The following is a 16,175-nucleotide window of genomic DNA, read 5'->3' as shown; positions in this document are numbered from 1 at the left end:
TAAAGTGCCAGAGCAGATAAACTGAGGACCAATATCAAGACTGGACTGTCAAAATTGCAGTTGCAGTGCAAACAAGATACTCAATTCAGTTATGTCTCAAAGTAAGAAGGAAACACTGCTGGGGAAATAATATAATCCCCAAAAATAGGATGGAAATATTGTGGCAAATGCAACAAGGTTGAACACTTTGAATCTCCAAGTCTTTCTAAATTTCCCTTGTCTTCCATTTCACAACTCTACATCTATACTTAGCACAGGAAAAATATCTGTTCTTGTCAAGTTGAATTATTGGTTAGGGATTTCTGCGTTAATCGGACAGAAAATGTTTAATTACAAGGTCCTTCCTGTATCTAAGAGTTGTTACATGACAGAACAAGTAGAACAACCTCTCTACCTCTAACAGCCTCTTTATCACTGAGATTTTCTGTGTGCCCATGGCAAGCAGAATTCCAAGACAATCCTTGAGATTTCTACCCCATTGTGTATAATGCACTGCTTTTGAGTATGGGTGAAGCCTGTAAATATGATGCATTATCAACCTCATCATTATATTTTATTATATGCAATAGTGATTTTAGCAGATATAATTAAAGTTCCACATTCAGTTAAGTTAATCAGATCGGAAATTATCTAATAAGAGTCTGTCCTACTCAGGTGAGGTATCAAATGGGGGGTCTAGAGTTTTAAAATGCAAAGAATCAGAGAGACATTCTCCCTGTGGCCTCAAACAAGAAAGCAAATAGCCATATTTTGAATTTCCATGAAGGTGAATCATCATTAGGGTCTGAGTGTCTCAGTCCTAAAACTACAACGAACTAAATTCTGCCAACAACTTAAATAAGTTTGAAAAAAAACTTCATATTCCAAATGAGACTCCAGTCTGGCTGACACTTTGATTTCAGCCTTGTAAGACTTTGACCAGAGAAGCCAGTTGAAACGTGGCTGGACTTCTGAACTACTGAACTCTGAGCTAATAAATGGATGTAGCTTGTTTTGAACCATGAAGTCTGGTGGCTTATTATGTAGCAGTGTAAAACTAACTCAATGCCTCTGACAATCTGCCCTTACTTTGTAGAATATGATACAGGGCCACCATTTGCCAATCTCTTGTGAGTTCATATAGTTACTTTTCTTCATTTTAACTGAATAGGGCTGATCTCCCTTTCTCTCTCTCTCTCTGTCTCTCTCTCTCCCCCACACACACCCCCACACAATTTTACTTATAAATATTAGAATTTTGTTATATATCAAATATACTCTCCTTCACTTTATATAAGAAAAAAATGGGTATCAGAATGATTGCTGAGTTTATTCCAAATTACACAACTAGCTGGGGACCAAGGTAAAATTTAAGTCAGTCTTAGTTACAAGGTTGGTTCTCTTTTAACTGAGAGAAATAAAAATATTCCAAAAATATTTCTAAACCTTATCAAAAACTAAGGAATTAATGGAATGTGTTTGTCATAGATAGCGTGCTGCCCAGATCCCTTGCAGAAATAAAGGGCTTGTTTTTTCAACTTCTATAAGCACTTCCCTAAGGCAGGTCTCCGCTATTAGCCCTCTACAGAAAATGTCTTTGTTGGAGACACACCCCTTGCCCAATATTTTGCCTCCTTCCTTGGGCAACCCATACCCGATGACTCATCAAGGAAAGATATGAAGTCTGCCTTTCTCCCACAACTTGAGACAATTCTAAAGGGTCATGTCAATTTTAGAATTTCCCTAAGATCAACTGTATCCTTCACCAAGACTACAATTCTCTCTTCGTCCAATTTTGCTTCCTCTTTTTCCATGTGTTTATACCCATAATACTCCCTGATAAACATCCTGTATGCTAATCTCCATTTCAGAGTCAGCTTCCTAGGGAAGCCAACCTGTGACAGGGAAGAGATAACCACCTCTCTGTAAAACTGATAATGTGAGATTAAATGAAATAATACATTTAAATAAAATTCACTTACAAAAAATGTAATGTATAAAAGTAGGTGTTATCTTAATTTATATATAATATTATATTCTTATAAATTATAATTCAAAGAAATAAATATGAAGTTAACATTTGTATAAGGCATAAATTATGGGATGGAGTCATTGCTTGTGCTAGTGACTTTCAGATAAAGCTCCATCATCTTATCATGGCAAAGTTATCTTAGGAGAGAAGACCTAAATATAAAATCAGAGATGAAAATAGAGACATTACAACTGTTACCACAAATATTCAAAGGATCATTAGAGACTGTTATGAGAAATTGTATGTCAATAAATTGGAAAACCTAGAATAAATTAATAAGTTCCTAGTCCCATACACCCTGCCAAGATTGAAATTCAAAACCTGAATAGACTAATAACAAGTAAGATAGAAGTAGGAATAAAATGTCTTCCATCAAAGAAAAATCCAGGACCTGATGGCTTCACTGCTGAATTCTACAAAACTTTTAAATATCTAATACCATTTCTATTACAGCCATTCCAAAAAAAATCAATGAAAAGGGAATTCTTCCAAACTAATTCTATGAGACCAGTATTATCCTGATACTGAAACCAGACAGATACACAAGAAAAAGGAAAACTATAGGTCAATATCTCAGATGAACATAATTGTCAAAATCCCCAACAAAATATTAGGAAGCTGAAGCCAGCAACACATTAAAAAGGTCATTCATTATGATAAAATGGGATTTATCAAAATGACACAAGGATGGATCAACATATAGAAATCAAAAACGTGATACATCACATCAACAGAATGAAAGACCAAAACCATGTGATCATTTTAATCAATGTCAATTAAGCATTTGATAAAATTCCACATCACTTTATAATAAAAACTCTAAAAAATGGGTATACAAGGAACATACCTCAACATGATTAAAAAAACACATTCACCAAACCCACAGCTAGTATCATACTGAACAGGGAAAAACTGAAAACCTTTTCTCTAAGATCTTGAACATGACAATAATGTCCATTTTCACCACTGTTATTCAGCATACAGCTGGAAGTTTTAGCAGGAGCAGTTGAGCAAGAGAAGGAAGTAAAGATCATTGGATAGGAAAAGGACAAATTACCCTTATTTTCAGATGATATGATCTTATATTTAGAAAAACCTAAAGAATCCAATGAACGGTGACTAGAACTGATAAATTCACTAAAGTTGCAGAATATAAAATCAACATTAAAGAAAACTAGTATTTCTATATGCCAGCAGTGAAACCCAGAAATTAATCTTATTTACAATAGTTACAAATAAAATAAAATGCCTAGAAATAAACTTGACTAAAGAAGTGAAAGATCACTACAAAGAAAGCTATAAAACATTAATTAAAGAAATTGCCTAGGTTTTCTTCTAGGGTTTTTATGGTTTTAGGTCTTACGTTTAAGTCTTTAATCCATCTTGAGTTAATTTCTGTATAAGGGGTAAGGAAGGGGTCCAGTTTCAGTTTTCTGCATCTGGCTAGCCAGTTTTCCCAACACTATTTATTAAACAGGGAATCCTTTCCCCATTGCTCGTTTTTGTCAGGTTTGTCAAAGCTCAGATGGTTGTAGATGTGTGGCATTTTTCTGAGGCTTTTGTTCTGTTCCATTGGTCTATACATCTGTTTTGGTACTAGTAACCAGTTTTGGTTACTGTAGCCTTGTAGTAAAGTTTGAAGTCAGGTAGTGTGATGCCTCCAGCTTTGTTCTTTTTGCATAGGATTGTCTTGGCTATATAGGTTCTTTTTTGGCTCCATACAAAATTTAAAGTAGTTTTTCCTAATTCTGTGATGAAAGTCAATGGTAGCTTGATGGGGATAGCACTGAATCTATAAATTACTTTGTGCAGTATGGCCATTTTTACAATATTGATTTTTCCCATCTATAAGCATGGAATGTTTTTCCATTTGTTTGTGTCCTCTCTTATGTCCTTGAGCAGTGATTTGTAGTTCTCCTTGAAGAAGTCCTTCACATCCCTTGTAAGTTGTATTCCTAGGAATTTTATTCTTTGTAGGAATCGTGAATGGGAGTTCGCTCGTCATTTGGCTGTTTGCCTGTTGTTGGTGTATAGGAATGCTTGTTATTTTTGCACATTGATTTTGTATCCTGAGACTTTGCTGAAGTTGGTTATCAGCTTAAGGAGATTTTGGGCTGAGATGATGGGGTTTTCTAAATACACAATCATATCATCTGCAAACAGAGACAATTTGACTTCCTCTCTTCCTATTTGAATACCTTTATTTCTTTCTCTTGCCTGATTGCCCTGGCCAGAACTTAGGCAATATCATTCAGGACATAGGCATGGGCAAAGACTTCATGACTAAAACACCAAAAGCAATGGCAATAAAAGCCAAAATTGACAAATGGGGTCTAATTAAACTAAAGGGATTCTGCACAGCAAAAGAAACTATCATCAGAGTGAACAGGCAACCTACAGAATGGGAGAAATTTTTGCAATCTATACATATGACAAAGGGCTAATCACCAGAATGTACAAGAAACTTAAACAAATTTACAAGAAAAAAACAAACAACCTCATCAAAAAGTGGATGAAAGATATGAACAGACACTTCTCAAAAGAAGAAATTTATGTAGCCAACAAATGTGAAAAAAAGCTCATCATCACTGGTTATTAGAGAAATGCAAATCAAAGCCAATATGAGATACCATCTCATGCCAGTTAGAATGGCAATCATTAAAAAGTCAGGAAACAACAGATGCTGGAGAGGATGTGGAGAAATAGGAATGCTTTTACACCATTGGTGGGAGTGTAAATTAGTTCGACCATTGTGGAAGACAGTGTGGTGATTCCTCAAGGATCTAGAACCAGAAATACCATTTGACCCAGCCATCCCATTACTGGGTATATACCCAAAGGATTATAATCATTCTGCTATAAAGACACATGCACGTGTATATTTATTGCAGCACTATTCACAATAGCAAAGACTTGGAACCAACCCGCATGCCCATCAATGTTAAACTGGATAAAGAAAATATGGTACATATACACCATATAATACAATGGAGCCATAAAAAAAGGATGAGTTCATGTCCTTTGCAAGGACATGGATGATCTAGAAACCATCATTCTCAGCAAACTAACACAGGAACAGAAAACCAAACGCTGCATGTTCTCACTCATAAGTGGGAGTTAAACAATGAGAACACATGAACCCAGGGAGAGGACCATCATTCACCGGAGCCTGTCAGAGGGTAGGAGGCTAGGGGAGGGATAGCATTAGGAGAAATGCCTAATGTAGATGACGGGTTGATGGGTACAGCCAACCACCATGGCACGTGTATACCTATGTAACAAACCTGCACGTTCTGCACATGTATCCCAAAACTTAAAGTATAACAATAATAATAAAATAAATTGAAGAGGACACAAAAACTAGAAAGATATTCCATATTCATGAATTGAAAGAATCAGCATTACTAAAATATCCATAATACCCAAAGCAATCTATAGATTCAAATGAAATTCCTATCAAAATACCAATTTTTCACAGATATAAAAAAGAATTCTAAAATTTGTATAGAAACACAAAATACTCAGAATAGCCAAAGCTATCCCAAGCAAAATGAACAAAGCTGGAGGTATCACATTGCCTGACTTGAAATTATATTACAAAGCTATAGTAACCAAAACAGCTTGGCACTGGCATAAAAAGCAGACACATAGACCAATGGAACAGAACAGAGAACACAGAAATATATTCACACATTTACAAACAAATTTACTAATAACATATATTTGGAAATGCCAGTCTCTTCAATCCAGGAAAATTGGATATTCATACACAGAAAAATAAAACTAGACCCCATCTCTCGCCATATACAAAAATCAAATCAAAATGGTTTAAAGATTTAAATCTTAAATCTAAGACCTGAAACTATAAAACTACGAGAAGAAAACATTGAAGAAACACTCCAAGAAACTGGTCTGGGCAAATATGTCTTTAGTTAAGACCTCAAAAGCACAGACAACACAAGCAAAAATGAACAAATGGGGTCACAACAAGTTAAAAAGCATCTGCATAGCCAATAAAGCAATCAACAAATTGAAGAGACAACCCACAGAATGGGAGAAAATATTTGCAAACTATCCATCTGACAAGAGATTAATAACCTGAATGTATAAGGAGCTCAAACAACTCAATTGGAAAAATAAATAAAAAATCCAATTTAAAAATGAGAAAAAATTCTGTATAGTCATTTCTAAAAGAAGACATGCAGATGGACAACAGGTATATGAAAAAATACTCAACATCATTAATCATCAGAGAAATGAAAATGAAAGCTACAATAAGATATCATCTCATCCCAGTTAAAATGGCTTTGTGTTAAAAAGACAGGCAATAATGGATACTGGCAAGGATATGGGAAAAAGGGGAGTCCTCATATACTGTGGATGAAAATGTAAATTAGTACAGCCACTATGAGGAACAATGGCAGTTCCTCAAAAAAAATGAAAAATAGCACTATTACATGATCCAGTAATACCACTGCTTGGTATACATCTAATAGAAAGAACATCACCATGTGAAAAGACATCTGCTCTCCCATGTTTATTGCAGCATTATTCACAATAGCTAAGATATGGAATCAACTTAGGTATCCATGAATGGATGAACAGATAAAGAAAATGTGGTATATACACAAGGGAATATTATTCGGTCATAAAAGAATGAAATTCTGTCATTTGCAGCAACATGGATGAAACTGGAAGACATTATATTCAGTGAAATAAGCCAGACTCAGAAAGACAAGTATCACATGTTCTCACTCATCTGTAGGAGGTAAAACAGAGAAAAATTGATCTCATGGAGGTAGAGAGTAGAATGGTGGTTACCAGAGGTTGAGAAGTGTAGCGGGGTGGGGGAGATTAAGAGGGATGGTTAGTGGGTACAAAACTGTAACTTAGATAGAATAAATAATATCTAGTGTTTAGTAGCACAATAAGGAGGCTATAGTTAACAATAATTTATTGTGTATTTCAAGATAACTTAAGCGGAATTGGAATGTTCCTAATACACAGAAATGGTAAATGTTTGAGGTAATAGAAATCCCAATTACCCTGGTTTTATCATTACACACATTGTATGCTTTTATCAAAACATCACATGTACACTATAAATATGTACAACTATTATGTATCCATAATACTTACAAATTTAAAAATATTTTAAAAATCACAAAACTGAAATAAACATACTTATTGGGAAAACATCTTCAATAACTCATTCAAAAATTCATATTGAGAGGCTATTACATGCCAGGCATTATGCTAATCTACTATTCTCATAAAAAATATAATGTTCCAGTATGAGAAACAGATAGGGCAACCATAATCCTGCTATATGCCTGGCTTACATGTGTGGTCTCAGTATCCCATATGGTGTAGGATTTTTTTCTTGAGCTTTCATATTTTAAAGAAATATTTTTACTAATGTTTTCTTTTGACTGGAATGGTTTTGATAGAATTTCACTTTTTACTTTCAGCGCCATCTTAATTAGTAATGTGTGAGACGCATACAATGAACAGAGTTTTCAAATTAACATGTGGTTGAATCTCAGAAATAATCAGCAGTAAATTGCTTCCCTTTCTCCCATCCTTTTCTGATGCATTGAAAAGAATAGTGTTCATCATACTCTCTAATAAACCAACTTAATATGGCATACCCACACGGTGAAATATTATTTAACAATATAAACAAAGTACTGTTACATGCTGTGAAATGTATGAACCTTGAAAATATTATGCAAAATAAAATAAGCCAGTCACAAAAGGTGACACATTATGTAATTAGATTTATATGAAATGTCCGTAATAGGAAACTATAAGTAGAAATAGATCAGGGATTTCCTAGAGCTGGGCTGGGGGAAGGGATGGAGAGTGACTTGTAATGAATATGGATTTTTTGGGATGATGACATTATAAAATTACAATAATGATGTGATGGTTGCATAACTCTGAGTATGCTACAAACCATTGAATTACACATTTTAAATGGGCTACTTTTATGATATGGATATTATATCTCGATAATGCTGTTATAAAAACTAATTCTTTGATGAGTGACTTGGAGATAACCAACTTCTTGTGGATCCTGGTGGTGGTGGTGGGAGAAATATTGGAAGGTATTGTTTCTAGGTCATTTGGTGAACCAACTAATTGTACCATGGTTGTGTATGAGATGTGTGAGAATTAGAGACTGAGTAGTCTTACCATGGAATATATCGAAAGTAGTTCATTATTTACTGTATTTAATTCAACAACTATCCTTTCCAAAACGATATTTTTCTTTGAAAAATGCATATTTAATGAAAATTTAAAGATGATACTTCATTTTCTCAAGAAAGTTGATGATGAATGTGTAAATTACACAAAGTATTTGTTGACATTTACTATAACAATTGAGTCTGTAGTGATACCATTGACCCCGTGGAAACTAGGTGATGTATATCATCCCCCAAATCACTAGCACCTACAGTTATTTAGAAAGATTATGCACAAGATGATAATTTAACATGTGCAACTTCAGATGGTGTATTTACATATTTCTTTCTTTTCTTTTCTTCTTTTTTTTGAGATGAAGTCTTGCTCTGTCACCCAAGCTGGAGTATAGTGGGGTGACTTTGGCTCACTGCAACCTCCACCTCCTAGGTTCCAGCAATTCTCCCACCTCAGCCTCCCTAGTAGCTGGGATTACAGGCGCCCACCACCATACCCAGCTAATTTTTGTATTTTTAGTAGAGACTGGGTTTCACCATGTTGGCCAGGCTGGTCTTGAACTCCTGACCTCAAGCGACCTGCCCACCTCGGCCTCCCAAAGTGCTGGGATTACAGGCATGAGCCACAGTGCCTGGCCTACATATTTCTTTTTAAAGACTGACTTTTCATTTAGATTAAATGATTGCTCTTCTAAAGTAATTTACTCTTCGTTGGTTTTAAGAAATCTTTTGCATGTATAAGGTATAAAACAACAACTATTTATATGTTACTTCCATTAGCAGATGAACTAGCAGTTAAATGATGTTTCAAATAGAAAATAAGTTAATTCTACTAATAGATTGAGTTTTCATGAAAGTCGTAAACATGAAATAACACTTTACAAAGTTCATTTTGTTGAGTACCTTGCATTACTGTGAATTATATTGTAAAGTAGTTTAAAGTTTAACATTAAAGATAAAATTATTATTTTTGCTGTTATGGTATGAATAAAAAAGTTTGAATAACTTTTTTATCATGTTTGAATAAACAAAGCATGCAGAATGGAAACAATAATCTTACTAAGTTAAAAAATTTTTTTGAACTTTTCTGAGTAGAAGTGTTCTTGGAATTTGTTGTGCACATAATTGTTCATAATTACTAATTACTAATATTACTAATTATTATTTATATTATATATAATATATAATATTACTAATTATTCATAATTGCTAATTGAAAGAGTCGCTAGTTGTCAGGGTAACTAAACTAGAGCATTTTTGAGATGAATCTGGCTTTCAGTACAAAAGTATTATAAATTATGGTGGTCGCTATGTAGTTTTTCTCTGTGCTGGTCATCAACAATTAGATTTAGATGTGTTTGAGCACTTGGAGAAGTACTATGAAACTCAAATAAAAGTATTTAACAATTGTGAGGCCATAAAGCTTTAGCTTGTGAAGCTTTATCAATTTCCAATTATTAAAAGCAAAGGTTGTAAAGAGGAGGACATTGAAACTGGTCCTTGTAAAAATGGAACCAATTAAATAATAAAGGCATAAACTATGTAAAATATTTAATTTTTAAATTCTATTATTGGACTCCAGAATATTTAAACTTGTGAGATGTAGTCTGATAAAACTCCTATTTTTAACTGGATAAACTTGCAATATATACCAAAAAGGTTAAAATTTACAAAAAAAAATTGCATGATCTCAATAGTCATAAATTGAGACATCTGTAATGACTTTTGTCTGATAAAAAAAATCTACCAAAGAAAAGTACTCTGAATGGAAGCAAAAACAAGGGCCCTTTTAAGATGTTTGAACTAAATTGGACCCTTATCTTGCACTATAGATAAAAATCAACTAAAAATGGATAAAATACCTAAGTGTAAGTCCTGAAGCCATAGAACTCATGGAACACAGGGGAAAAACTCCTCAATATTGATCTTGGCAATAATTTTTTTGGGATGCCATACCAAAAGCTCAGTCTACAAAAGAAAAAATAAATCACTTCACACACCGGGGCCTGTCGTGGGGTGGGGGGAGGGATAGGGATACCATTAGGAGATATACCTAATGTAAATGATGAGTTAATGGGTGCAGCACACCAACATGGCACATGTATACATATGTAACAAACCTGCACATTGTGCACATGTACCCTAGAACTTAAAGTAACACTAAAAAAAGGAAAAAATAAACCAATGGGACTACATCACACTAAAAAGCTTCTACACGGCAAAGAAAACAATTTTAAAAAATGAAAATGCAAGCTACGCACTGGAAGAAAATTTTTGCAAATCATACATCTGATAATGGCTAATATCCAAAATTTATTTTAAAAAATCACGTAATTCAATAGCGGAAAAGCAACCCAATTAAAACATGGGCAAAGGATATGAGCAGACCTTCAAAGAAAACATAAAAATGGACACTAGGTGTATGAAAAGGAGCTCAAGATCACTAATCATAATGGAAATGCAAATTAAAACCACTATGAGAGATCACCTTACACCAGTAAAGAAGGCTATTATCAAATGGATAAGATCTAAATGTTGGCAAGGGTGCGAAGAAAAGGTAACTGCAGCGCACTGTTGGTGGGCATATAGACTGATCTAGCCATTATGGGAAGAAATATGGAGGTTCTTAGAGATACTAAAAATATAACTGCCATATGACTCAGAAATCCTTCTTCTTAGTATATACCAAAAGGAGATTATCACCACCTTGTAAAGATTGGCATTCCTGTGTTCATTGCAGCATTATTTGTAGTAGTCAAGATATGGAAAGAACCTAAATGCCCATTGATGGAGGTATAGATAAAGAAAATGTGGTATATATACACTATGAAATATTATACAGCCTTAAAAAGGAGATCCTACCATTTGTCAAAACATGGATGAACCAGGAGGACCCTATGCTAAGTGAAATAAGCAACACAGAGAAAAAAATATTGCATGATCTCAATTATATGTGAAATATAAAATAATAAAAACTCAAATACACAGAGATAAAGAAGGAAACAGTAGTTACCATTGGTGGGAGAGGGAGAGAGGAAATGAGGAAGATGTAGGTTAAAAGAGGTAAAATAGCAGATAGGTAGGATGAACAAATCTAAAGCTCTAATGTACAACATAAAGACTAAATAAAATTGAATTGTGTTAAGGATTTTTGTTAATTAAGTAGATTTTATCTGTTCTTGTTACACCAAAAAACAAGTTATGTGAGATGATAGATATATTAATCTGCTTCACTCTAGAACCATTATATTTCCTACAATGTATTTATATGTACTCCATAACATTATGTTGTAAACTTCAAATATATACAATCAAATACATTTAATAAACCAAATAGGCCGGTCGCGGTGGCTCACGCCTGCAATCCCAGCACTTTGGGAGGCCGAGGCGGGCGGATCACGAGGTCAGGAGATCCATACCACGGTGAAACCCTGTCTCAACTTAAGAAAAACAAATACAAAAAATTAGCCAGGCATCGTGGTGGGCGCCTGTAGTCCCAGCTACTCGGGAGGCTGAGACAGGAGAATGGCGTGAACCCAGGAGGCGGCACTTGCAGTGAGCTGAGATCGCGCCACTGCACTCCAGCCTGGGTGACAGGGCGACACTCCGTCCCAAAAAAAAAAAAAAAGTAGGACTAAAATATGTATACATTTTAATATTAAAAGAAAAAGTTGTGATACGTAATAATTATACATATGTATGGGGAACATTGTGTTGTTTCAGTACATGGAGAGATTGTGTAATCATCAAATCAGAGTCATTAGAATTTCATCACCTCATTTTTTTTTTTTTTAATTATACTTTAGGTTTTAGGGTACATGTGCACAATGTGCAGGTTTGTTACATATGTATCCATGTGCCATGTTGATTTCCTGCACCCATTAACTCGTCATTTAGCATTAGGTATATCTCCTAATGCTGTCCCTCCCCCCTCCCCCAACCCCACAACAGTCCCTGGAATGTGATGTTCCCCTTCCTGTGTCCATGAGTTCTCATTGTTCAATTCCCACCTATGAGTGAGAACATGCGGTGTTTGGTGTTTTGTCCTTGCGATAGTTTACTGAGAATGATGTTTTCCAGTTTCATCCATGTCCCTACAAAGGACACGAACTCATCATTTTTTATGGCTGCATAGTATTCCATGGTGTATATGTGCCACATTTTCTTAATCCAGTCTATCGTTGTTGGACATTTGGGTTGGTTCCAAGTCTTTGCTATTGTGAATAGTGCTGCAATAAACATACGTGTGCATGTGTCTTTATAGCAGCATGATTTATAGTCCTTTGGGTATATACCCAGTAATGGGATGGCTGGGTCAAATGGTATTTCTAGTTCTAGATCCCTGAGGAATCGCCACACTGACTTCCACAATGGTTGAACTAGTTTACAGTCCCACCAACAGTGTAAAAGTGTTCCTATTTCTCCACATCCTCTCCAGCACCTGTTGTTTCCTGTTTTTTTAATGATGGCCATTCTAACTGGTGTGAGATGGTATCTCAAAAAAAAAAAAAAAATGAGGTGAAAGTAAAGAAAATGTGTTAACTAATTTCAATATTATATTATTATACTTATTACTTATAATCTTATAAATATTATTATTTATAATCTTAGATTTTATTATATACTCAAGTAATCTTTGATGTCCTTTAAAAGTGCCTATTATTTTTCTCAAAGATGTCCTGCATAAATTTGTAACATTTTTTCTGAGAAACTGTGTATTTTTGTTGCAATGTTTAACGAGACTGTTAAAAATGAAAATTTTAAAATAAAGTACTGTTACATATAAAAAAAACAAAAAAAAGAATTTCATCACCTCAAATATTTATCAGTTTTTTGTGGTGAGGACATGCAAATTATTTTCCTGTAGCTTTTTTTGAAATATACAATACACTTCCATTAATGAGAATATGCTGTATTTAGCAAAAAATATTTTGCAATTACTAGGTACTTCAGTGCATGTAGAGAGGGTATTTTCTCAGTTCAAAGTAATGTATTCTATGGAGACCGGTCAATTGAAGGTTTCAACAATTTCAAATTTATTAGCATAAAGCACAACTTCAAAAACAATTGCAGGCAATTTTATGAAAAAATGGAAAACAATAAAACTGTATTTCAAAAATACATTGTCCACAAGTAGAATAGTGATGACCAATATTACTTGTACAACTAAGATGGTGTTTAAATTAAATGAATATATAATACAAATAATCATACTACTTGTTATTTTAATGTGCTGATAATCAATTCAAATATTCTTTTGCTTTTATGAATAGAAATAGATATTGCTTTTTTAAAGAAACATTTTATTTCAGAAATATTTTATAACACTTCCATAGGCCCAAACCCCCCTTGTTAGTAAATACTTATTTTAAACTTGTGTAAGATTATAGTTATTTTAATACTCTTTTTAATCTCAAAATAGACTTGTTTGGCCAATAAAGTATATGAACCCCTTATTACAGAAAAATAAGCAGATAATCATACTATAGCATGATTTTAGAGTAGGAAAAATACAGGATTCTTTTGCAAAAGAATAAAAAGCTGTCTAATCTACTACCTGGTGGAGAGGGGGTCATGGAATGTTTATTAGAGGAAGTTGATGACATTTATACCTGAAAGATAGGATAAGTTATCCAACTGAGGAAACAGAGAAGACTGTTTCAGGGAGGGTGAACAGCAAAAAAACTGGCTCAGGGGCAAAGTCAGCCCCTGCCCATGAAATAAGCAGGGTCTTCGGAGTTGCATAAAATAATTTGGAATTAAACCAAAGGTAAGGGGGAAATCAAACACTGCTTAAATAAAGTAGTGTCCTGAGAAGGATTTTCTGAAGGGCATTTAGAAGATTGCTTCTAAAACACACATAAGTTTCCTAATTCTTTTATTCTGACCTGATGGATTTTCTAGTCCAGCCAGTTGTACCCCTGACCTTGTGCTCTGTTTTTCTGGTATGGCTTTCTTGGGCTCAAAAATCCCAAAGTGCTACCCTCTAAAATTATGGATAAAAGGCTCTATTAATATTTATGTCTCCTTGTGGCAGGCTGCAGATATGAATTAATTACTGCATCTGCACAGATGTGGCCTGCTTATGCAAGGCCGAACTAAGCTAAACAGCCAGCATGATAAGCCCAAGATTGGCAAGGTAGCAGGAGAATTTTGAGATATATTCAAGCTGAATGCTTTTATAGGTTCTAAGTTGTTAGTTCTTGGAGGAGAGTATTGTTCCCTAACAAAGCCTAACACAGTGCGCAGTACAGAACAAGTGCTCACTAAATATTTGTTAGATGAATAAAACCAAGAATCTTGAATATGTTTTAGGCCTATCACTATACAAAAATTTTAAAACACATTTTTTTGTTATTGTTCTTATTGTAATTGTTCTATTTTGTTTTGACGGGTGATGAAAATAATGCTTCCCTTAGTTGAAATTCTTAGGAAGATGGCTCCATAAATATGTATGTAGGAGGCTACTACTCACTCATTGTTGACAGTTGTATCAAGTGTGATTTAAAACATGATTTTTAGTGACAATGGAATAACTACAGTCTTGTAGTCATGGAATAGTCCCTAATAGCTACTGTTGCTGATTCTGTCATTATATTTTGTGTCACCTGGTTCCCAGTGGACTGTCAACATTCTTTACATCCTGGAATCTGAAATCAATTTTGTTGAGTTAACAAAGCGACATCATTACACGTATCAACTGGGGGATCTTAGATAAATTCGCGTGGGTCTGATTATCCTTAAATAAACCATATAAACAGTAGATTGTTATAACTGACAAGGGATCGTGTTCTGTCTAGTCAGAGAACTTAAGTTAGGGAGGCATGCTGTACAAAGTATAAAAATGTTTCAAAGAATAGAATTGTTAAATTTCTGTTGTTTTAAGCCACCCAGTGTGTAGTACTCTGTTATAGTAGCCCAAGAAAACCAGTACACCATATAATGGAACATTATTTAGCCATAAAAAATGAATTAAGGGCTGATACATGCTACAACACAGACAGACCTTAAGAAAACATAATGTTAAGTACAAGAAACCAGACACACAAGACTATTTATTATGTGGTTCCACTTATATGAGACATCTAAAACAGAAAAATCTATAGAGATAAGCAGATTAGCACATGTCAAGGGCTGGGGTGAAATGTAGAGTGACTACGAATGAGTACACAATTGTTTTTGAGGTGATGACAATGTTCTAAAATTGTCATGATAGTTGCCTAACTCTGTCATTATACCAAAAAATCATTGAATTGTATAATTTAAAAAGTATGTGAATTATATCTCAATAAAATATTTTAAAAACAGAATTATTTAACATAGTTGTGGTTGTATTAGTGAACAACAAACTATCATTGAAAGTCAGCTTCATGAAATTTTCTAAGTGATATTTTGAAATACTAGGTTATTCACCCATACATTTTCTTAAATCAAAGGAAATCCCTGCACCTGAAGTAAGACCACCCAACTACCAGCATGAAAAGAGTGTTCCAAGACTCACTTGGAGTAATAATTATCCAGTAGGAGTCAGGTGGGACTCCTAGAAATTTGTATGTGCTCCTTGGAGACCGTCCAACCCTCTCTGTTGCAATATTCACAACCCTATCCCCATTACCTGATTTGGGACCATCTGTTCTTAAACACTTCTGTGAATCTTTCTTTCATCGTATAACATTAATTGAAATGAAGTTCTTCCTTGAAGACACTGTTTCCCATGTAGACCTTTTCAAGCAGTGGATTTTTTTTACTTCCACATATCACAATACAGAAACAAAGGTTTACTTTTCATTTCTTTCTTTTCTTTTAAGACCTATTCTAAGTAGTAGAATTTTTTATCAGTGAGATTTATTTGCCTTGCTTATGGAGACTCACTTTGACTAACATTAGGTACTTAATTTTTTTTATGTGGATTAGTACAAAATTATACCATTCTCTCAAAGCAATGTATTAAAACCAAAATA

The sequence above is a fragment of the Nomascus leucogenys genome, chromosome 16, assembly GCF_006542625.1.
Source record: "Nomascus leucogenys isolate Asia chromosome 16, Asia_NLE_v1, whole genome shotgun sequence".
NCBI lineage: Eukaryota > Metazoa > Chordata > Mammalia > Primates > Hylobatidae > Nomascus > Nomascus leucogenys.
This window is presented reverse-complemented; position numbering follows the sequence as displayed.